At 35.7% G+C, this 25559-nt stretch overlaps 2 protein-coding genes across 3 annotated transcripts in view; one reads left to right on the forward strand and one right to left on the reverse strand.

Annotated features, from left to right (window-relative positions):
• The window catches only part of ABCC4 (ATP binding cassette subfamily C member 4), a 1253378-nt gene that overhangs the window by 861730 nt on the left and 366089 nt on the right, over positions 1-25559 (forward strand). The window contains exon 33 of one of the 2 annotated variants that reach the window (XR_008211684.1): positions 7618-7628. The exons of the other annotated variant lie outside the window; for it this stretch is intronic. The gene's annotated coding sequence lies outside the window, so the exon portion shown is untranslated. Of the gene's footprint in view, positions 1-7617; positions 7629-25559 lie in introns of those variants that run through there. 2 annotated transcript variants of the gene reach the window in all.
• The window catches only part of GPC6 (glypican 6), a 731757-nt gene that overhangs the window by 458901 nt on the left and 247297 nt on the right, over positions 1-25559 (reverse strand). The window lies entirely within an intron of this gene.

Genomic DNA, 25559 nt, shown 5'->3' on the forward strand with positions numbered 1-25559 from the left:
TAATAATAATAAAAGATCATCTGCAGGCATAGGAAGTCTGTTAATCATCCAACTGAGAAATAATTCTAAAGGTATTGCATATTTTAAGTTACACTATATTTTGAGATAATGAGAATAGATGAGTGGTTAACTTATTGAGCTTCCCTTATCTCAGAAACCAGGTGAAGTAAATTATTCACTGAAATTTAGCATATTTTAAGAAACAACCCCAAATAATGTCATGTTATTTCCTCCAGTGGCTGCTAATTATTACATTATAAATTAAATCCTAGATGTTATCAGTGCTCCAATCACAGACATCAAGAGCTTTCTTCACAGTAGACAAAGTGTATTTCATGGGTTAAAAACTCATTAAAAATCTCCAGTACACCTATGTTTCTTAAATGTCAACTTTAAAAAGAGGGTAGTGTCAGTTTGCTAAATTTGGATCATGCAGTCAGGGCCTGACTAACTTCAATGTTTCCACTTGATAATGAGAATCTTTCAAATAACAGTATGATGCATGCAAGCCTAGCTGGAGAACTAGCAGCATTTTATAAAAGATGGTCAGAGAGCCACAGAATCCTGGAACACTAGTGTGAAAGCATTTCTAAGTGAAAGAAAACTTTGAAGTCTGTAAGAAATTTTATAGAAAGCTAGTAAAGATATATTTTTGAACAGATGTAATATAATGAGGCAGACGAGAATCAGAGGGGATTTGAGTCACTGTATTTAGTATTAACTGTATCTCAATATAATAGTATTTTAAAGTTGGGAAAACTAAACTTAAGAAACACCAAACACCAGATTCTCAAAAACAGATTGGAAATCATAGTGTTCAGACAGTCTTTTTCACACTTAATAGCCAGAAATGGTGTTTTGAGAGGACACTGAAAGATATTTCCTGGGAGGGTAAAAAGCTAGTACAGGTGAAGTAGAGCACAGTACCACATTTGATACAATTATCTTCTGTCTGGAACCAGACAACAGGTAGGCAGGACAATCGATTAGAATGAAACAGGATCTTAGTATCTGCAGTAGAATAATACTCTGTATTCATAACTTCAAAATCAGAAAACCTGGCACACTTGCCTATGAGACAGATTTTGTTATATCTCAACATCAGAAATAGAAAAACAAGGCTATGTGTTCATCCTCCTAATTTGTTGCAGAAGTGGATGTCCCTGTGGATCTTGGAATTCACCTTAGTATATTATGACAAGGCCCTCTACAATAGATAAGCTAAAGCTAAGCTCAAGATCAGGTCAGTTTCATGTCATTTTTATCTAAAGTCGCTGGATTCAGCAACTGAGTGAAATGGATATCTAAAAATTCAGACCGAATAGTTCAGCAGTGTCTTCTGCCTTAAATGGTCGGACAGTTAGTTAGCTGTAATTCAGGTATCTCCATTTGAATCACAGCTAGTCATTCTAGGCTCCCTTTACAGTCCATGAAGGGAAAATAATGTCATGTCAAGAAAGGTATCTAAGAGGAGTAAGATGAATTACTCTCTGCCTTGCTTATCTCTTCAGACTATAAAAGGAGCTGAGCGAACTGGCTCAGACTTATGCATCTATGCCTTAGATGTGTCAAGGTTGAGAAGATTAATCTCTTTTATATTTTTTTCCTACGGTTATGTTTAAAAACATAAAAAAGTGTTTCCATGTATGCTGCTAAATCATGTATTTCCTTAAAAGCATTAAAAATAAGTAAAAAGCTATTTCGTGTTTTCCATTCTTTCTGAATACTGTTTTTCTTTATCGTTCTTTCCATCACTGTAATATATGTAAACTGAGAGTACTGTCACACTTAAATATGTCAACTGCATAAACTACAACAATGAAAACTTAATAATACAGTATATTAAATTAAAAAAAAAAGAGAAAGCTTCTTTTCTCTTCTTTGACAGGTGTCTCTCATTGAGCCTAGAGCACCCAAACTAAGATTTCAATACAAGCTCTCAGCTTTCTTTTAGAAGTGTTGTAGGTAATGAATACAAAGGAGAGATCTGTTCAAGAAAAAAATTGGGCACCTCTGATTCTTTAAATCTAGCCAGACTAGACAATTTTTCCATGGTAACCAACTGGTAAGCAGCATTAATAGTTCCAACAGATGGAGGATTATTGACTTGCCAAAAATAGAGACCCTAAAATAAAGTTAGGTTTATAAGGGAAGCTGATAAAAGGAAAATTGTTTTAAAATAAGTAAATTAAGTTTTCTATTATTTTCAAGCTTATAACTGCTATTATAAGTCTTAGATCATCCTTACTGTAATGTTAAATTGTGTGAATAGAATCTAGTCTGAAGACCAGAAATCTGCTCTTGTTTTTTTGAAAAAATCCTACCCTAATGCAGATCTCCCTGAACTTAGGTTTTCTGCATCTGCAGCCCCAACCAAGTAAAGCTGCATCCCTATTACTTACTAATCCCTAAATAAGACAGCAAACTTACAGGCTGTCCAGGTCAACTTGAATAACTCATTATCCATGCACACAGATCATTTACTTTAATAGCATTAATGGTCTATGTTCAAAATATGATGAAAAACAACTTCTTGAAAATGGAACAAAATTAGTTATGTGCAGAATGAGTACTCCAGTGTTTTGATACAATGCATATTCATACATTTGTTTGTTTCTTCATCCAAGGAATTATCAGTACATGCCAAAAATGAAACATATTGTTAAATGTTAAATAATATGCAATATTTTGAGCTGATTTGTGCTACAAACTGTAAAAATACAACATAAAAATAAATACTAATTAAACACATCTCAGTTGTAGAAGCCTTTTAATCCTGTATATTAATGAACTAAATAATATTTAAGGTATCAGTTTAAATATATTAAAGACTCAAAATTACTTTCTTTCTTTCGGTCCACACACTAATTTAATATTTTTTCTGTACAAATAGAATGCTGCGTTTTTTTTGGTTACTGCACTAAATGTATAGGAAGTAAAAGTCAGTACTTCAGTGTAAGTGGTTTTATTTCACAGGGAGTTAGTACATGTGGATGACAGACTTTATGGCATTTTATTACATCAGAAAAGAGGAGAGATTCTGAAATGTAAATTTGACAACTTGTTGGAAATTACTAATACTGCTTTGATTTTTCAAAGTATGTGTCTTGTTGCAAATGTAAAACCTTCAAGAAAATTTGAAAAACACTAAAGGGAATAGTGTATGTTTCTGACACTTGAGTTCTCTTCAGCCTAGTCTAAAGATACTATCCTATGCCTTATTGTTGTCTGTTTAAATCTTTCATAAAAGACTAACTTGCAGTGTCAAGGCCACTGGCTAACATCCATTTCAACATTGATGAAATTACCTGGAGTGATGCAGAGTCTCCTGAGGCACACTCTGTCAGAAGTAATGAAATATGAAGGGACCAGAAAAAAAAGAATCTGGCTCTGCATAACAGAGCTGAAGAAGAAAAATGTTAAAAATGGGGGAAAAAAAGGAAGAAAAAAAAAAAAAAAAAAAGGAAAAAAAAAAAAAAAAAAAGGAAAGAAAGGAAACCCTTTGAAAAGTATGGGTCAAAACCATATTTTTCTCCAAAATAATCTTTAAACTCCACAGAAGCAAGATAGATTTGCCAACAGTCATGATCTGGGATGATATGCAAATAGTATTTTGGAATTATGGTCATGTTATATCAAAGAGAAGCAGAACAATTGATGATGAATAATTCTTGCTGACTAAAAGAAGGCAAATAATACCATTTATAATCACTTCCTCTTATCAATATCTCTCCAACAAATCTCTACCCTTAAATGAAGTTCAATATATCAATAATCATTACACTTGCAAAAATGATAATTTATTGTTCTAATTTCATCAGACAGAAACTTCTAATTGCAGACAAAATGTCCATCAGCTTCCAGTAACTGTAGAGGACTTCTGATCCGGTGATATGAACTGGCCTTCTCAGATGGCCTGAAGGTTTAGTCTGAGGAGGGTTTCATTTAATAAGAAACTTTATAAAGATAGGAAAGCTGCATGCATATAAAAACAAGTTATAGACATCAACTGGTGCACTTCTACTGTCATAACCCCAACACAATGGACTCTAGTGCAATAACGGAACATATTTTTTGATGCAGCACATCATTAAAGTCACTCTTGTATCAAAATACATAAGGAGCAAGGAAGGTGTTATGTCAGTAAAATTAGCAAAGATTTCATGGGAAAAGAATGACCATATTGGTGCTTTTGACCTGCAATTCAACTGCTGAAAATTTTGCTTGTCCATCATAGATATGTGTAAGAATGCAGCAAGCAAGCAAGGTTCATTTTATGCAATACTGCCCTTCCCATTGCCATTTGTCTATCTCATTTAAAGGATTATTACCATTATTACTTCAAATGTCTATAACAGGACTTATCACCATTGTACTAATTGAAAAAAATCTGGAGGCTGAAATATCCTGACTGTTAACTACTGTGCACACACTTCACTATAACCTCCTAGCATCATTCTTGTAGTTAGGTGGAAAAAAAAATATTTATTTTGAAACTGTAATTGGCTCTTCTACACCCTTACAAATAGTATGTTTGTCATATTGAAATATTAATCTTAATCATTTTAGAGATCAAATGAGTATGCTTGGTATTTTTTTTCATTTTTTTTCCCAGGTTATTAATAAACAATTACTCATGCTTTTGGAACAGATGTGCTCACTAACAACTTGAATTCTTTACAAATCATGGCCAATGATAGCAAGTGTGAAGCAGAGCAAGGCTACAACTGCCCATGTAGGGTAACCAAGTGTATTTTTGAGACCTATTATGTGTAATGAGATTTCTGTTTCACTCTATTCACTTATAATCCTTCAAGGAAAAAAATATAAATATTTACCACTTAAAAAAGCAGAACTAATCAACAATATTCAGAATGACTAATATAACAGCATTAAAGAACAAACATTTGCCTATAGTCTCAGATGGAAATATTATTCCTAGCTTGAAGAATTATGACTGAAAAATACAGTCAAATTAAGCAATAAGAAGAAATCATAAATCACGTATTTATTCTTAAGAACTAGACATTTTGGATACTACCAGTATATCATCAATTTCAAAATCAGCTACCAGATAAATTCCTTACCATCCTAAAGTTTATTTCTTAGTACCATGTACACTAATTCTAGATAGAAAAATGAAGATACATTTCTAGAGGTTTTATGTCTATTGGGATATATGAATACTGGTATTACATTATTGTTGCCTCAAAAAATTCTACTTTTACCTGTGATTAATCAAAGTACCCACTAATTTCCAGTACTATTTACAGAGAAATGAATAAATAACAGTATTTTTTTCCAGATCTAACAGCATAATTACCACACATGTATCTATACACTAGAATATTTCTTTTTTCTTTTTTCTTTTTTTTTAAATTATTTTATAAAAACACAGAGAGCAACTTATTTTTCTGTGTAATTGATGTTGAGTTCTACTAGAGGATAAAGTATAAGCAAATTGAGAACATTAAAGAAGAAACATGCAGTGTTTATATATATATATGTATAGAGAATCTTGGTAAATTAATGATAAAAAAAACTGGTATGTTTCAAAGAAGAATGATTATTTAAGATGCCGTAATTTTAAGGTGTTCCAAATTAAGTATTTATTGTGAGATTTTTCATCATCATTAGTAGGATATTTGAAAGGGTTTTTTTTTTAAATTGAATGACTATTTGAATGTCTCTTAGTATTTCTTGAGTTGTTCATGTACGGGATCAGGAGAATATTCAAATAACTAAAGTGAAAGTTAGGTTCTTTTTCACAGAAAGATCTATCACTCTCTTTCCTGAGCTTCAGCTGAGACCTATAAAATAACTTCAACAGATGATTCTGGAAACTAAATCCCATTATTACACCGGACAGTAAAAGTGGACTGAATAAAGATCTTGCACATTCCATTTTTTCCCCATGACACCATTCCAACTACCCCTGAACATATCATAGGCCTTCACCCCTGCTTTATTAATATCTCCTTCTTTCACCAATTGCCAACCACTCTTTCCTCTTAAATTGCTTTACTGATTAACAGAACGAAACTAGATGTAACTGTTTCTGATAACTAAGTTTTCACCCTTCAGCTTTTAGTTTCCACATAAAGCAATATCTTACCGCCCAGTTTCCAATCAGCTCAGACAGTCTTTTAAAAGACCCTAACTGTTTTTCTGATTTGTAAAGTGTGATGATTTGGTCCCACAGAATATTCCTGGATTGATTTAATAATATAAAGTATAACTCCACAGTTTACTCTGTTCAGTGTTACTAGTAAATGGGAATTAAAAATACAACATGCAATACAACGAAGAAAGTACAGAATTGTAATTCTCAAGTGTTCCGATATACTCCAAATCATCAATATGCAAAATATGTAAGCATTCTAACCATGCTTATACTGGGTAACTTGGACTCAGGTGCAAATACAGAGAAATATTTGAAATTTCCATTTCATTATTTTTGATTGAGGAGCTCAATTGGAAAACACATGCAAAAATCACTGAAACTTTCAGATCCTTGGCAACTCTGAAAATCAAGTCTTTATTTATTGCAGTTGGTAGTCAATATTAGAACCTCTTAACTATGTTATGAAAGTGACATATAAAACGAGAGCAAATAAAATGTCTGAATTCCCATTATAAAAAAAATTGGAAAAAAAGATGGATCACCAGCTGTCTCCAAACAAAGTCAGACACAAAGTAATAACTTTCTCTCCGCAACACCTGTATTCAATTTCTAAGGTACATCTGTCATTTTATTTTAACAAATTCAAACAAGATCACTTGACAGCCATCTGTGTCTCTCTACTTTGCAAAGAATTCAGGGTGCATCTCTTTAAAAAAAAACCTCAGCTGTCCTTCAAATGTCTTGCTCTCTATAATCTTTACCAATTTCTTACAGTTTTTGGTTTTGTTTTGTTTTCTTTTATTTTTTCTTTTTTCTTTTTTCTTTTTTTTTTTTAATTCTGTGAGATGTAAGTATAAATAAAATTCTACTTTGATCCAAGTCCTTCACACATGGTATCAACTCACATCACCCAGAATAGCAGCAGTTTGGAAATACAATAAGGTATGACATTAGACGTAGAATTTTAATGTAGAAATTAGGACCAAGGGAGAGACAGCACATTAATTCAGTATTAAACAGAGCCAATTTAAGGGAGGGAAGGCAAAAAAATCAAACCAAGCAACCAACCAACAAAATGATAATAAAGAAAACAATAATAAGGTCAGAGCTGAACACTGAATTTATCTTAGTCTCTCAGTAGGCAAATAAAGCATATTTTTAATTACATGTTGAATCCAAAATTTCACTATTAGTAATAGAGAATATGAGTTTTAGTCTAATTATAAAAATTATATTTCTGTCTAAAGATGATAACACATTTTTAACCCAGACAATTTTTATTCAAATCCGCTTTTGATTATTAATGTCAATCAGAGTCTCAAGTAACCTACATACAGGCAGCCACATGTAACTGCATCTTATTTTTATAATGAAGGAAGTTGCAATTAAAAGCAAGCTTTTCCATCAAGGTAAATGCTGAATGTCAGAAACCTAAAGACAGACTGTAATAGGGATAAAGTAATCAAATTGTTACTATTGATTCAGTCCAAAAGAATGTGGCAGACTCAAAGAAACAAAACCTACAAATTATGGAAAGCATTTAGCAAATCAATCAAAGCCAATATGTCAAAGGTAAAAGAATTTGTCAAGAATCTAATGTACTTATTTTCTGGCTAATTGCAGCGAAATAGTCAAAAATTTGAAATAATGAATAATAAACAGTTATAAAAGCATTTCACCATCAATATGTAATGAAAATACTCTTCTAAATAGCAGTTTTGATTAGTGATAGGACAGGTTTGGCTGGATTACTGGGTAGACTGTGATCAAGAACTTCACAAAGCATAAGAGGAAAAGATAGTCCAGATTTAGAATTAATAACCAGACATTTGACAACGTTAACTGGCTTTCTTTATGGTAGCAAATATTTGTAAATTGAAAGAAGTACAACTCCAAACCATAACAGAGCAACGCCCTTATACAGTAATCATTTTTTCTACATATTCTTGTTTTTGTATTGTCTCAGTTCATTGAGATTCTAACTGTACTTCACCTGTTAAAGCCAAATGTATCTCCTTGCCATTTTTTAAAATCTCTGTTACTAGCAGAAGAGAGTTATTCGTGCTTAGTTGACGCCTTAGCGCTCATTGTGCTATGAATAAAGACTGCCCTTTACACTTAGTGAAAAATAAATAATTATTCCCTCTTCTCTGTTAAACTTAATAGTATCCATGCCCTTAAACTCAATACCTAGTAAGAAAGTCATGTCTCATTTTCCAAATGTTCCTAGAGGAGATTCAAGACCTCACTTAAGTAATTTGATTGAAAATGCAACAGGCATTCAACAGCATTCAACACCTCAGTTGGTGGGAAAATATGTAATTAGGTGTCCTTCCACTCCTCTCCTTGAGGTGAGACATAGCCTCATTAAGTATTCTAGATTATCAATCAACTTTTATACTACTATCATTTCTGTAATAAATTGCAGTTTCTTTCCTTCGGGGAATCTTTGTGTTTCAATCTGATTGTTTCCCAGATCACATAAACTCGAGTCTATGTTAAACAGCTGTGTGTACCACACATTTATAAACTGGTATGATTATTTTTTTTCACTGTGAAAATCTCCACTAAATTTTACTTAGTAGATGTCTGATTTCAATAATTTTGGAAGGATAATACTTTAAAAATAATATTTATTATTTTTAATAAATATGCAGATATGACTGACTTTTTTCCTGTTTCTAAATGCTCTGATCATACATTTACAAATTACTTGTGATTATACCTTACTGCAGGTTACTTTATGGTTTTAAGCTTCTGAGATGTTGTCAATTCATTGATATAAGTACTAAGCATTTCCAACAGTTGCCTAATCTCAAGTGTCTAGGGCTCTTCAGCATGCTCTATTTTATTTGAGACATTGGCATGATGCTGGTTGACACAATGCAAGACCTATCAAGAGATTCTGGGCTCATAGATAAAGGACAGGCAGAATATAATAGACATATCAAACAGCACAGACAATTGTATTAGGCAAAAAAAAAAACAAAAAACCACAACAATAATAACAACAAAAAAAAAAACAGAACCGAAGGATGAGATTCACATCATGACTAAGGATACCACATATTCTCATGTGCTTTGGTTCTCACTGTCATCAGCAGGGATGTAAATTTTATTTTACTCATTTGCTTGAGCATAAGTTGTCTAGCAAGATTTGAAATTCTCTGGGGTATCCCGTTGGCCCTTCAGCTGCTACTCCGGAAGTTGCATAAGTGCTGTCTCTTATCTGACAGGTCTGGAAAAACGTTTCAGAAAGCCCACATTGGCACAAGTAACACTAAATACATATGTGCAGGCAGTCAGGAGGTGTACCAACATTGTCAGGACAACTCTGAAATCTAATCCCTGATCATGGTTTGATTACCTAAACAGAGTGTTTGTTGCCTTCTGAGATGTCAAGCATAGACATTTAAATTTACACCAGTAAGAAAGTTGTTAATCTCCATTGTCTGTACTGAGTAAACCACTCTTGAATTTGATAGGAATTTAAATGCTTGGCTGGCTTGTAAGCACCTGTATTGTATATGCCTATATTTTGGCACCTTAATTTGAAATTGAGTTCTATCCAAATCATACACTGGTTCCTAAACATATTTTTTTAGTTATTTTCATGATACTCTACAGTACTGCTCACCCTCTAGAACAGCATTAAGCATCTATATTTAAGCAATCAGATCCACCTCCAATAGTGTAAAATAACTTTGGTATCAGTTTGGGTGCCTAAATAAAAAATATCAAATGCGGTTTGGGATTCTAGGATACTCAAAATACGAGGCATTATACCATGGGATATATCACAGCCTGTGCTTTTCTGAAGTGATAGGTGAAGGTCATATGCGGTATAATTTGGCATTTCAAGTGGCTGACTATATGTAGGCACTTTAATTAAGCCATCAATTTCAGCATGATCACAGACATTATCATTCGAAAAAAATGCTCAAAACTATGCATGACAAACTCTGAGAAGTAAAAGGTGCTAAAATAAGAATAGAATGTCCATACAGAAGATCAACAAATAAATTAGTTTCTTCTCTGTCTCGCCCTTCCAAATAAAACTACTTTGAGAATACAGGTGGCTTACTAAAATGTAAGAAACAGAGTCTGAAAAAGGCTGTTTATTATAAATTTCTTGATCTGCAGTCACTGATTATCCATTCTGACTGGACTGCTAAGATTTCACTGAAAGAATGTATGGAGAATAAATCTACAGCTGAATGAACTCTCTTCAAGCACAGCCCCACCTATCTCTTACCTTGCAGCACTTTGCACAGATGCATTTTTTTTCCAGATACTCTGTAATGTCTCTCTTTCAGAGAATGTGTTAATTAATTTTGTTGCACAATCTGTCTCAGCTGCAGTGATATACCTTGTGGGCAAGGAATCCATTTAAAAAAAAACAATTCATAAGTACCACTTTTGAAGTGCCTCAAATAATTAAAGTAGTACAGTACAGATAATAATGAAGATTTTTGCTAGTAATGACAGTGAATGTATTTATTTCAGAAAAGAAAAAAAAAGACCACCTGCAATTAAATTGCAGCAAAATTTCTGATACACTCCCTTCACATCACCATAACATTTTTTTGATAGTTTCTCCCATGCCCATGCATTCTACTGGCTCCCAGCATTATAACCTTCTAAGTAACAGGGTCTGCATAATGGACATTTCTTGATTTCTTATCTTATTTCACCCCATTTTAAAGACAAATCACCCAACCAAGTGTGTCAAATGTAGCAGAAACACTAGCTCCCTCCACTCCCAGATGCTTCAATAACTCTCTCAATTTCATGCTTCCTTGCACAACTTTATTTACACTAAGACCATTCTGCTGTGTGCTTCAGAGCAAATACTTGGTCTTGATCTCCCAGCAAATCTTGGTTATATTATATGAATACTCTGTGAAGCCTTGAGTCTTTACTATAGACTGTGGCTGACATGTCAGGTGAAATACAAGTGAACTCCTAATGGAAGTTAATGTCCCATCAAAATGGGGTCAACAGGATACAATCAAACATGTGTATATCATGAGCTCATGGTGTGCAAGCTATTCTTCAAAACAGTATTTAGATTTGAAGTGGACTCTGTAATAGATATTTGCAATGCTGCTAGTCATCTTTATGAAAGTCAAGTTGTCATCTCAGATTCTTTTAACAAGTTTTTAAATAAAAAATTATTTAGTTCTAAAATTTATAGAACTTGGGGTTTTTCAGCAATATTTTCACTAATGAACATAGCTAGAAATATAACCTCAAACACTACTGAAGTTCCATTTGACAAGACTACACGCACAGGCCTTCTAAATAAAAGAAACCTGAAAACTCCACTTTTATACCGTTTGATTGTTTCTGTAAATTATCAGCTCCAACTCAAGCATTTGAGATAGTACATAAAGTATCCACATAAAAAACCTTCAGGCATGTTTTTGAAGAAATAGATTTTCTTCCTGAAAGATACTCTCTAACACTCAAAGCTTTAAAAAATTCAGTAAATACTGCTGCATACCTATCTTCTATGCAGAACATAAAAACTCCCTTCAAAGACTTTATTTAAATATGTTAAATACTTAGACGCTTTTCTAATGCAAATTGGCATGAATTGAAAGACACGCTAAAAAGCGTTTTCCCTGCATGCCATTCAAAGTTAAATGTACCTATTTTGTACTTCTGTAGAAGTACATTTATTTCTTGCTTCCGTGGAACTTTTCTCACAAGAATATAAATCACAAGATGAAAAAGAATTCTTTCATGTTTATATTTTGCAATGTGACGGAAGGGACCTAGTTTGGGTTCTGACTGCTAGTTCTGATTCAGTAGCAGCTATTTCACTTAAATAAAAGGGACAAAAATCCCAGCTATATAAAAAACAACTGTACAAATTTAAATTGTATTACAAAATAATGCTGCTGTATTTTTATTGTTATCAATACAACAGATTTTCCTAAGTTGGTTGACTAAATTGAAAATGCTGATGAAACTCAAACTTGGTCTTTTATGTACTAAAAGTTCATTAGATGACTGAATACTCCCAACTGTCTAGAGATATATTTTTCACAGTGTATAATTTAAGATCTCTTACAGGACTGCTTTTCTTCCTTTCACAATCACATAACTTTTTTGTGAACAAGTGGCTAAGAAAAGTTTCATATGGAGATAAACAGTATTTTAAATTTAAAGTTATCTCATAAAATATCTTTGTTTCTTGTTGGGATGTGAGTATCTTATACTAAATTAGGCGTGTACATTTGGCAAAGACTTCTTACAAGGTCTTCTGAAAACTTCAGGTATTTGACTGCATTTTCTGAGACACAATTATTTTATGTAATTTACAATAATATTCTCACAACCACTTCACAAAGTACTTAAAAGTGAATCTACACATACTCTTCAAGTTAAGCGGGAATAGCAGAGAGAGCGCTAGTTAAAAGCAGCAGATGCTTTGCTGATTGACATAAACTTACTGACTTACTAATGACAATCAATAATTTTTTTTTTAGTTCTTAGCTGTACAAATAACTGACATTAAAGTATCACTGCACTTCCTTTAGTCTAATGATTTTTTCTCACAGAATCATTGGATCAGAGTGCAGAACTCCCTGTGTCCCCATGTCCCAGCCTCTGCTCCAGACCAGAGCAGGGTGCCCAGGCCCACGGCCAGGCGGTTTCTGGAGAGCTGCAGGGAGGAGACCCCGCAGCCTCTGGGCAGCCTGTGCCAGCGCTCCAGCACCCACACAGCACAGCACTCTGTGTTCAGAGGGAACCTCCTGGGATAGTTTGTGCCCATGGCCTCCTGTCCTGGCATGGGGCATTATGGCAACATTGCAAATGATTTCTACCACAGCAAAACATGAAAATTCAATTCAATTCAAATTTCCATTTGAATCTTCATGAAGTAGAAAAATGACCTTTTCCAGTGATAAAAGAATAAAACAGCCATCAAAATGCTTAAGTAGGTTGAAAAATATTCAGCTTCTTCCATCAGTTTCTGAAATAGTCTTTTAATTTTGTTTAAGAAACTTATTTAACACACTTACCATAATTTCATAGCAATACTTGTGGGAAAACTTTTAATCTGGCAATATTTTCATATGTTAATATGCTGGCAATCCACTGGCAGGTTTATAAAAAATGAACAGATAATAGTTGTTGCTACTCTTCACAGGAATATAATCCTGTATGCTGGCATTCAGTGGAACCTTCCCAGCTCTCAACAAAGCAAAATTGTCTTCTGTCTGAGAAAAAAGAAGTCTATGTAGATATTTAATGGCTAATTAGATGGATGTAGGCTATGTGGAACACATATAATGTGGAATTTATATAATGAAAATATTAAAAACAATGTTTCTAACATATTCTTCCAGAAGTTATTTGTATGCTTCAGAAGTATCTTTACCTTCTTCTTAGTCATTGTTTCTCACTGTGATACAGAACCGTAGAATCACTAAGTTCTGAAAAGACCTCCAAAATCATCCAGTTGGACCATCCACCTATTATCTGTATTTCCCACTAAGCCATGTCCCTCAGCACAACATCTAAACATTTCTTGAATAACTCCAGAGACAGTGACTCCACTACCTCCCTGGTCAGCCATTCCAGTGCCTGACCACTCTTCCGGAGAAGAATTTTTTCCTGATGCCCTACCCAAATCTCTACTGGTGCCATTCCCTCTTGTCCTATTACTAGTTACATTAGAGAAGATGCAAACTCCACTTTGCTACAATCATCCTTCAGGTAGTTGTAGAGAGCAATGAGGTCAATCCTGAACCTTCTCTTCTCCAGACTAAATAATCCCAGTTTCCTCAGCTTCTACTCATAAGACTTGTACTCCCATCCCCTCACCAGCTTTGTTGCCCTTCTCTGAACATGCTCCAGTATTTTTCTTGTAGTGAGGTACCCGAAAATGAACACAGTACTCAATGTGCAGCCTATAACTTGGTTTCAAAACATTCTTGCAACTATTTCAGTAAGCTCTATTACCTATGAATTCATGAATATATTGTAAAACTGACATTTCTCGAAACAACTTGAAAGTTTTTTCAAATTGGTTTAGATGGGACAAAATTCTAGTGACTTCATTAGGACAGCACTTTTTTTTTATCAAGGAGGAATTATTGCACAAATTAAGCATTATATCAAGCACATTTGGTGTCCTTCATGTCCTTCAGCTACCTCCTGAGAGTAACTTAAGTCTTCTGTACATTTCATGCTCAATTCTGTTACTCTCAGCCCAGGCAAAATGCTTTCTTGAGTCAAGCCCAGTATGGTGCAGTGGTGAATGATACTAGCTCAGTCTTAGAGAGAAAATTCTTGCAGAAGTGTGAGAAAGCCTGTCACCTACATCGTGCATTATAAGGAATATAAACATTGGGATGGTTTAGCAATTGTTTAGCAAATCAATGATTCAAGAAATAAAATACTGAAACAGGAAAGTATGAAAAGCAAAGGGGAAAAAAAAAAACACCAAAAAACCCACAAATGGAAATCTATCAATATTGGGGATCAGCCTGTTCCCTATCTGACTACTGAATGGTTGCCACCTGAGATTTTCTTGGTATCTCATTGCAGGACCATATAAATGCTTAATCTAGTAGCTCATTAGTCTCTGCTATGTGTTACATGTATTACTTAGTAAACTGTTTTGAACTCTAAAAGTGTACGGAGTTTCTTAAATTTGGCCATACAAGAAAATGCCTGACGTAGTGTCTAGAGCACACTGAAATGCCTCAAAATACTATTCCTAGCTGAGGTTTATCTACCAGCATATAATCCAGAGAATCTCAAATAGCCTGGACAGACAACTGACTTTTGGCCACCCTAACTTTAGATATCCATATAACACAGAGAGAGAAAACACACAGTGCTTTAACTCAGATTCCCTGAGGAATATCCTATTGTCTTTACTTTGTTGAATTTTAGGGAGCATCAAGTCCTGTGTTAAGTTCCCAGATTTGAACATCAATTTGTGTCCACACCGAGCATTAGATTCAGACTGGAAAATGGAAATAGAGGTGCCTCTACAGCAAGTGTCTAATTTTGTGTCTAATTTCAATCATCCCAACGTGTCTGAGACCTCTTCTAAGGACAGGAAGGCCTCTTGTTATATTGACTGAAGATGTAGGAAGCTGATGAGTTTCAATTTAAATGCTGAAAATCTGTTGTAAAAAAAGTAATGCAATTGAAATAACCTGGGATGTGTCTTGGATCATTTTGGACATCTCACATAGAATTTGACACAAAGAATCTTTGTGCATTTAGATAACTGTGTTTAAGCAAATGAATGAGTTCAGTGGACCTGGAAACATACCCAATTTATCCTAGCAGATAGCTGAAGAAATGCCAGCTTCCACTGACAATTTTGGCTAGATTGCAAGTTCAATCATTTAAACACAGGCATCCCCTGCCATTTTAAATCCATTATTCTAATCTGTAGCTTCAAAATGTCAGATTAGAAGAATGCAAATCTCCAAAATGTTCTATGTCATACCTTTTCTTTGTAATTAGTACAGAGATTCCTATGATTGCAACAAGGCTAGATCAGTGTTATTATGAAAAAATAAAATAAAGCAGACTTATCAATGTTTCTAATAGAATGTTGTCCTATCAGGTACTCTGGTAGAGATATTTCAAGTATTCTGGCTGTTCTCAAATTTCAAGGGCATGTCACCTGGGAAGAATACAGGGATGCCGTCCAGACTTGCAGATGTAGGATCAGGAAAGCCAGGGCGCAGGTGGAACTGAACTTGGCGAGGGACGTGAAAAACAATAGGAAGACTTTCTACAGGTACATTGGCCAGAAGAGACAGGCCAAAGCGAGTGTACCTCCTTTGGTAAATGTAAAAGGAAAACTGACTTCCACGGGCAAAGAGAAGGCTGAGATGCTGAATGAGTTCTTTGCCTCAGTATTCACTGTCAGCCAGGATTCCAGTACTTCTCATGTCCCTGAGCCCTGCATTCCTAAATCTCTACGTGGGCACTGGGGTGGTAAATCCCCCCCCCCCTCCCCCCCCACTGTGAGGGCAGAGCAGGTCCGAGAACATCTCATGAGACTGAATGTATACAAGCCGGATGGCATGCATCAGGGGTTCTGAAGGAGCTGACTGAGGTGGTTGCTGAGCCGATGTCCATCATATTTGAAAAGTTGTGGCTGTCAGGTGAGGTCTTGGATGACTGGAGGAAGGGTCACGTCACTCCCATTTGTAAGAAAGGGAGCAAGGAGTACCCCGGGGACTACAGGCTGGTGAGTTTCACCTCTGTGCCTGGGAAGATCATAGAACAGATCATCCTGGATGACATGCTGATCACATGTATGGGTGTATACATACAGGGCGTATGATCCGAGACAGCCAGCACAGCTTTACCAGGGAAAGGTCATGCTTAACCAATCTGGTGGCCTTCTATGATTGAGTTATGGCATTGCTGGACAAAGGAAAAGTGACTGATGTCATTTTCGTGGAATTGAGCTAGGCCTTTGACATGGTCCCCCACCACATCCTTATCTCCAAATTGGAGGGATGTGGATTTGATGGGTGGACCACTCAATGGATAAGAAACTACTTGAAAGGCCACAGACAGAGGGTGGTCATCGATGGCTCCATGTCCAGGTGGAGGCCAGTAACGAGCGGCGTCCCCCAAGGGTCTGTCTTGGGACTGGTTCTCTTTAACATCTTTATCAATTACATAGATGATGGAATCGAGTGCACCCTCAGCAAGTTTGCTGACAACAACAAGCTGAGTGGTGCGGTTGACATGGTGGAAGGAAGGGATGCCATTCAGAGGGACCTCAACTTGAAAGGCTTGAAAGGTGGGCCCGGGTGAACCAAATGAGGTTCAACATGGCAAAGTGCAGAGTTTTGCACTTGGGCCGGAGGAATCCCAGGCATCCATATGGACTGGAAGGAGCGGTCCTTGAGAACAGTCCTGTGGAGAAGGACCTAGGGGTCTTGATAGATGAAAAACTTAACATGAGCCAGTAGTGTGCCCTTGCAGCCCGGAAGGCAAATGATATCCTGGGCTCCATCAGAAGAGGGGTGGCCAGCAGGGACAGGGAGGTGATTGTCCCCCTCTACTCTGCTCTTGTGAAGCCCCATCTGGAGTACTGTGTCCAGGCCTGGAGCTCCCAATACAAAAAAGACAGGGAGCTGTTGGAGAGGGTCCAGAGGAGGGCCACAAAGATGATCAAGGGACTGGAGCGCCTCCCCTGTGAGGACAGGCTGAGGGAACTGGGCTTGTTCAGCCTGGAGAAAAGAAGGCTGTGCAACAACCTCATTGCAGCCTTTCAGTACCTAAAGGGAGCCTACAGACAGGAGGCAAATCAACTCTTAGAAAGTGTTGATAACTGCAGGATGAGGGGAAATGGTTTTAAGTTGAGGGAAAGGAGATTTAGGTTAGATGTCAGAGGGAAATTCTTCACAGAGAGAGTGGTGAGGTGCTGGCACAGGCTGCCCAGAGAGGTTGTGGATGCCCCATCCCTGGAGGTGTTCAAGGCCAGGTTGGATGGGGCCCTGGGCAGCCTGGTCTAGTATTAAATGAGGAGGTTGGTGGCCCTGCAAGTGGCAGGGGGGTTGGAGATTCGTGATCCTTGAGGTCCCTTCCAATCCTGACCATTCTGTGATTCTGTGAAATAACTCTAGGAAGTGATGCTTACAAAACTGGTTTGTGTTTCCTTTGACATATAATGGAAGTTCATACAGTTGAACAAGAAGCTTTGTAACAACTAGTTAAATTTCCTTCAAACAAGGTAATAAAAGGTGTTTTCTAGAAAACAAACAAACATTAAAAAAAAAACACTCTACCCTATCTCTTTGCTGTCCCAGCAGAATTCCAAACTACTGTTTTATGTTCCTGGATGTACTGCTTTTTTATTTATTTATGTATGTATGTCTTCTAGAAGAGTGCTGACACCACTTCTTTGCAAATCAGTCTCAAAAAAATTTCAAGCCTACATTTTCACTTATGGAACACAAAATTTCTGTAAACAGGGAGGTATCTGGTATGTTCCATCTTTGAGCTTATAATCACGTTAGAAATTATTTAAAAAGTAGATATCCTCACACTCAAAAGCGAACCATGTAAAGCTTGCTTATGAAATTGGACAATTTTATTTTATGCGATTATTTTACTCTGTCACCCCTACTTCTCATAGACTTGTACACATTTCTCCTGTATCTCTGCAGCAAAAACTACCCACATAAAATTAATCTTCATGACATCACATGGAGCTAGTTAGTCAGAACATTTAAGGAGAATACAGCACTTTAGCCTTAAGGACTCTTAAAATGAGAATCATTTATTCTCTGTTGTTTTCTGTGAAATGGATTCTTGCTGTTACTAATGTAAAAACCTGCTGCTAAATGTTTTCACTGTACATATTTGCCAGCTGGTGGTTCAGTTCTTACTATTGAGTTGCCCAGAACTGAAATAATTAATTTAGCTAAGAAAAGTATATTGTGTTGTACCTTTTGGATTTGTGACTGTAATCTGTAATCACTAGGGAGTATATTTGGATTTGCAGTAACACTGTGTTGGTAAGTTATAACAGAAGATCAGAAGTGCACTAAATAGAGTTTACAAAACTTTTTATAACACTCGACCATATTACAATTGCTAAAAGGTTAATCTTCATTATCCTAATAAACTGAAAGCAAACCCTGTGGAAAGGATCCCTTCTAAGCACAGGACTCCCTAATATTGTATCTTCAAATCAGTGTTGCATAATATAAATGAAACTTAATGCAATCCAAGGAAGTGTCCCTGCAAAATGATCAGAACTGAGTTCTCAACAAAAGGACAGCACGTACCCATTATTGCCAATTCATATGATTTTCATTGCATATTTTTTATTCCTGTTCACTCCTTTACAAAATATCATATGCCAAGCCTACTTGATCATTGAAAACTGTTTGGATAAATGATGCTATTCAAATCTATTCATTTATTCCTTGATTCAATTTATGTGTTTATGTTTTTGAAAGAAGTGCCATATCATACTGCAGTTCTCCAAAAGATTTCTAATAAGACAATTTTTCATGTAGTATTCGTTATCATGCCAAGTAATGCAATAGTTAACCATTTTTCCTTGTGTGTGTGTTATTTTTTTTTTAATACTCCCTTCTACAATTCAGTGACACCTTTCAAAATCTTCCTTGTACAAGGGCTTTAGAGAGTGGAAATTCTCAGATGCCTAGTGGAGACAGATGCTGATCCTCCTACCTTTGAACAGTAAAGAACTGGAGGTTACTCTCAGGTTCCAAGCATCTCAAACCTTTCTGCTAAAGGCTCTGTTTCCTAAATAAAAGTTGCCTCTGCTTGCAAGAATGGATGATTGACATGGTGATGTATTGATTTTATATTCAAAGGATTTGAATTAGTCAGTTTGGATATATTATAGATTTCAGTACTGCATAGATGATAGATGAAGTCTTGAAGAGAGTGGAATGTCACAGATCACTGCACAATAAACAAAGTGAGAAAGCTGTAATGGCATCAACACTAATTCCTCTGACAGGCTGCTGCTATTTTTGTTATTTTACAAGTGCTGTATTGTATAATTTTGTATTGGTACAATCTGTTTTTATACATATTTTCTATTTAATTTCTTTTTTTTTAATTTCAGTCCTAGCCTGTTCATACACAATTATTCACAGGTGTTTTATCTGTAAACAGTAATAAAACATGTCAGATTTTAACAATTCTGTTCTTAATACCCAAATCTGTGTTTTTTGAATTATTAAAACTAGCAAGAGAATATCAGCAATACTTTGTACCCTCTTTATCTAAATATCTCCAAACTTTGGATGTTACGCTGCCCCATCTAAAAACAGGGAACAGAAACTACCAAGTGTGGCTGTGAAAGTCACAATGAATGTGTGATACAGTTAAGAAAAAAACATTCTGAAAACAGTGCCTTTTCATTAAGTCAGAAACTATTATTGAACCTACTTTGTAAATTATGCAGTGAAAGAGGAGGAGGGCACTACCATTTTTGAATGAATCCTCATCTGGATTAAAAAGCCAAAGCAGTTATTTATTTAAGTAAAAATGCAAGGAAAATAAAAATGTCTAACTCAATATATTGTTTCCAAGTGTAAATATACAATAGTAGATTTGTGGAACAGGCAGAGAAGTCAGTAATACTTAACTGGGAGGAAATTGGGAATAAGATGAGTCTTGCATCACACTGGCATCAACACCAAGACTCATTTCCTTGATAAATATTGTATATGATAAAAACACTGAAAGTACTTTCCCCCCTCCCCCTTTAAATACACAACAGAAGCAAACTTGTGAGTAATGGGCTTACATCTTTACTTGCTACAAATTGCTTTTCATAAATAAAGTTTTCTTGAATGGCGTTGCTTTCAGTTATTAAAATTATATATTAAAAACAGAGAAACTAAAGTATGGATATTTTAGGTGTTTATTATCCAATACTGGCGTTTTGATGCTGAGTGAGCTTAGAGATACCACTGCATTCATTTTTCTAAATTTACATTTAAATAAAATATTCTGTTTTACACTTCATTCGGTATTAAGAAGTGTATATAATAATATTACCCTTGCACAAGAAAATGAAATTTTCCCATGATGGTGTTGAAGGTTTTCCATTTATATGCAGATTCTGACTTTTACCTTAGTAAAAATGCATTCTTGAAATAAGGGTAGGAAAATAAATAATATTTTTAAAACAACTCTAAGGAAGAAAAACCGTCAGCTCTAATCAAGTGTGAATTATCTTCCTAACCCATTGTCCCCAAAGGATTTCTTTTTTCGCATTTTTTTTTACTGATAGACAAAAAAAAGTCTCTAAACATCCAAATTATTTCCTTATTATTTCTTCCCCTCTTCTTTATTGCTATTTCTTACTGCTGTAAGCACTATATCCTCCTGACCTCTAAGGCCTGTGACTTTGAAATCATAGTTTGCTTTCTCTATACTTAAAAGCAGCATCTAATTTTCTCCTTGAACTCTTCATAATATAGTAGGAGGCACAATTTCTTCTGGCTGCTCTAGCTCTTGACCGTAGCCTAGACAACCCCAACTTTGATTCACTGTAACATCCTCATTGCGAAACTCCTCGGTATTCACATAATTATTTTGCAGACATCAGCTTAAAGTATATCAACTTTCATGTCAAGTCAAAATATAAATGTCAATTAACATTTTTGTGTCTGCCATATACCAACCCAAAAAACTGGACTGCTCCACAGAATAAATCACCAGATCTTTCTACTGTCTTTTAAGCTGGTATGCCTTTTCTTTCATCAGTTGGTCACAGAAATACTGAACTTTTCCTTAAATCAATCCAGATTGCCAGTCCATATTGCCTTGCTTTGGGCTTATACTACATTTGAAAAACTTGACTAGATCATCATGATGGGTTCTTGCACCATTTGACATCCTCACAGAACCAGTGAGGCTGGCACAGGACTTCTGGGTCAACTATGCTCGTTTTTGAGGGGTGAACAAAAATCAGACAGGACACCCAGGAGCATTTGATAAGGCACTAGAGGAAATACTGCCTATAAGCATACATAAGCATATGAATATGTTCATAAGAATATAAGCATCTTATGTTATTTTGGTCACTGGCAGATAGGTCTTTCTTGCTTTCAGGTTCTCCTTCATGTCTGCAACACACACTATATCATATCTGTTGGTCTGCGTGGTCTTGCACACACCACAGCATACATGTCTTAGGTGAATAAAGCCCAGCCCTGCAACTTGCTGTGCACAATCTAGAGTTGAAATACCACTCTGACAGTCTGAAAGAACCGAAGCAAATCAGATACATTTTCTCAACAAAATTGTTTTGTAGTATTTGATTATTTTTGATAAAAATTCTGAATATTCCAAATCAACAGATAACAATGTACTGTAGTAGTACTGATTCTAAATACACATTTTCATACTAAAAAATAATTTTTGTTTATGGCTAAGCAGTTTGTACTTTCCTATGTTTTCATAACAATTTCCAGATATAAAAGACGGATTTTGAAGGTGGGTTAAAATAACATACTTTTGTGTTTAACTGTAGTATTACAATAACATATTATGTTAACTATTGTGAAGGGAATAAAAGTAATCAAGAAACTCCCCTAAACCTGTAATCACAATGATGGATATAATCATAGATTAAAAAAAACAAACAAACACAAAACACAACAACAACTATGTGAACTATACTATGTGAAAGCCACTGTGGGAAATTCACACACATTCAGTGTGTGGAGCAGACACACCCTGTATGTGTCAGGTGAAGATATGCTGACAAAGCCAACAGGTGCCATGGCTATGCAACACAGCTGCTGACATGGATGTGAGCATGTGACATTAGTCTTTGGCTATAATCAGGAGATTGTTTGGCCCCAGGAATAAGGATTTTTCACCACTGGAAAAATAAAAGATGACACAAGTTTAGCCTCTCATTGAGCATTCAAAAATAAAATAAAAGGCTTAATTCAAGTGACTGGGTCTTTGTTCCAGAGAAATAGTTCAAATATCTCCAGTGCAGCTCATCCAGTATTATGCTAAAGCAGTATTGTTACATTACACTCTTTCTAGCGTCACACACAAATGGCCAAATTCTTTGAATAAGCAACTAATTGCAGAATAGTGAAGCTTGTGGCAGGATGAACAACATTAGACTCTTTAGTTCTCAGGTCTCAGTGAAATGGGTCTTTGAGACCAGAGTTGCCTCAGATATAAGGCTATTAACATTTACTTAAAAAGATGAGGAATTTTCACTTCTAGGAGAATGTTTTGTATTTTCTCTGACTTGCAATTGTCTCTGAGTGTGCTACCTGGTTTTACCAAACTGTTTTGTAAAATGCAGTGTTTAGCCTTGTTTATGTTATCACCCAGTGTGACTAATTTCAGCCATACAAAACACACAGCCACTTACAGGTCATGAATTGCTATAATTTTATACATATGTGTATATATATGTAAAATATACCACAGAAGTGAAAGGCAAATGTGCTTGAAAGGCAAATGTACAATACTGCTTAACAATATATGTTTATATTCAAGTAGGTACGCATATTACTTGGACTGTACTTCGTGCTTCAAGAATTAAAACATTCCTGGAATAAATAAAGAGGGGAAAACAAAAAAGTGACCACAGAATTAATTAAAAAATCAGGGTTTTTTGTTGGTCTTTCCTCATTTAAGTCATGCTTTTAAACAGATCTGGAAGAGTAGGAAATTGGTTCTTGTTGATCCTGCATCTGTAAAGAAGACATTTTCATTATAATATTTGACTGGGAAAGTTCTCCTTCAGAGTCACTCAAGATTTCATGAATATCTGGAAAGAAAAATTTGAAAGAGTGCAGCTATACCTACAAAGTTAGCCAAATGTTGATTTTCTGGTGCAATAAAATACTGTCAGGCAAGCTTAAATTCAAGGAGACCACAAATACTGCTGTAGTATTGGCTACTTTATTGTAAATCAAATATTCTAATCATATTTCTCATGTAGATTCTGCTATGTCCTAGGTCAAAGATAAAGAGAATTTAAATGTTTGAGATCTTGGTGCTTTTATTATTATAGTCCAACTGTGATAAAGAGTTATTAAAATCTCATTGGCTGTATATTGCTATACCTAAAACACAGCACAAGCATTTTGTTCCAGCCAGTAACCATATAATGTTTCTCTGAGTGGGGAACATTGATGTCATTCAACATAACAGAGGATAATAAGTTAATCTGAATGTAAAAAATGGAAAGACAATAAACACACAAAAGCATTTTCTCTGTTTCTGCTGTCTGAAATCTGTGTTAACAGACCTAAGGGTGAGGTGCTCAGTACTTTAACTATTTTAATGTTTGAAGAGCAGCTTCAGGGTTTGAAACTTTCTGATCCATGCACACACAATACGCTGCAAAAAAAGCAGAAAAGCAATGTTCCCATCCTCTGTGTCTGTTAATAAAAATATTAAAAACATGAGGAAACACCAAAACCAACACAGTTTTTGGTAGAGGAAACTGAGCATGGGAAGAGATTAAGAGATATAGGAATAGCTCCTATTAATGTGAAACAGTGACAACATAATTCTTTCTGGCTATGATCACTCTGATCTATGGCAATATCCTCTTACTTAACTTAAAATATCAGTGCCATGCATCTGAGAGGATTAATCTTCACTCCAATAGAGATGAAAAACCACATACACAAGATGTATGTCTAACCTATTATGATGTAAGAAATATTTTTTTGACCCCTGTTAATCCTCACTTCTTTCCATTGACTATCAGTGGCATTGACAGTTTGATAAGATGAAGTCATCCACACTGACATTCTGCTTCAAAAGGGAAAAAGAATGAGATAGAGAGGGAGAGGTAAGAAGGAAGGGATAGAAGTTTCAAAGTCTCAGAACACTAGGAACAAAACTACGAGGAAAAGTCCTAGTACCATGAGGGTGATTAACATTGAAGTCCTCTGTATTTAACAAGATGAATCATCAGGAACTGGAAACAATAACAACATAATTATCTTCAATAACAGAAGGAGAGGCCACTGTTTAAAATATCAGTGGAAAGACAAGTGCTGGGACACAGCTGAGAAGTGAACAAGATGAAGAGAGTTAATCACTAAAAATGGGAAGGAAGCACCCTGAATAACTGTATTACGAAACTTAAAGAAAGCAAGAACAAAGAGGTCTAGGTGTGCAAAGAACACTGAAGAACTGCCTGATTTCTTGTGACCCTCTACTGTACCCTCTCCACGTCCTGCTAAAGAGGGTACATAAAATTAATTCTGTGTGACCTCATCAATACAAAGGGAGGATCATAACTTCTCTCCACTGGATATGATCCTCTTCATATATCTCAGTGTATGGATATGCCACAATAAGGCAAAAAGTCCATTGTTTATGTTCAGCCTGGCATCTATTACAAGCTTTCGGCTAAGATATTTCTTGGGTAATTTCTTTCCAGTCTGCATATTAACTGTCAATTCCAGGCACAGAGTTTGCTTTCTCTTAACAGACTCCTGTTCATGAGGCTCCTGTTGACTCAGGCCTCAAGCTCACCCAAATTTCCCACAATAAGCCTTTGGATTGAGGCTCAGTTACTACTTGCATTAGGCATTTCCCCTAATTTTGTGACTTGGAAGGGATCTGTTCTGTGTTACTGCAGAGATCACAGATGATGCCGCTGAACAATAAGGGCCCCAGCACCGATCTCCAGGCATCAAGTCACCTATCACTACCCTTTGAGCATGACATTCCAGATAATTTTCTACCCATATAGCAGCCAGATAAGGCTGTCCAGGTTTCATCAACTACCAAAAGGAGAGCACTGTGGGAGACAGCATCAAAAACCTTACCAAAGTCAAGGTATATTACTTCCATGTCTCTTCTCTCATTCAGATAGCCAGTCATTTTGTTGGAAAGGCAATCAGGTTGTTCAAGCATGATTTGCCCTTGAATGCCTGCT

The sequence above is a fragment of the Tympanuchus pallidicinctus genome, unplaced genomic scaffold (genome assembly GCF_026119805.1).
Source record: "Tympanuchus pallidicinctus isolate F22 unplaced genomic scaffold, pur_lepc_1.0 scaffold6, whole genome shotgun sequence".
NCBI classification, from domain to species: domain Eukaryota; kingdom Metazoa; phylum Chordata; class Aves; order Galliformes; family Phasianidae; genus Tympanuchus; species Tympanuchus pallidicinctus.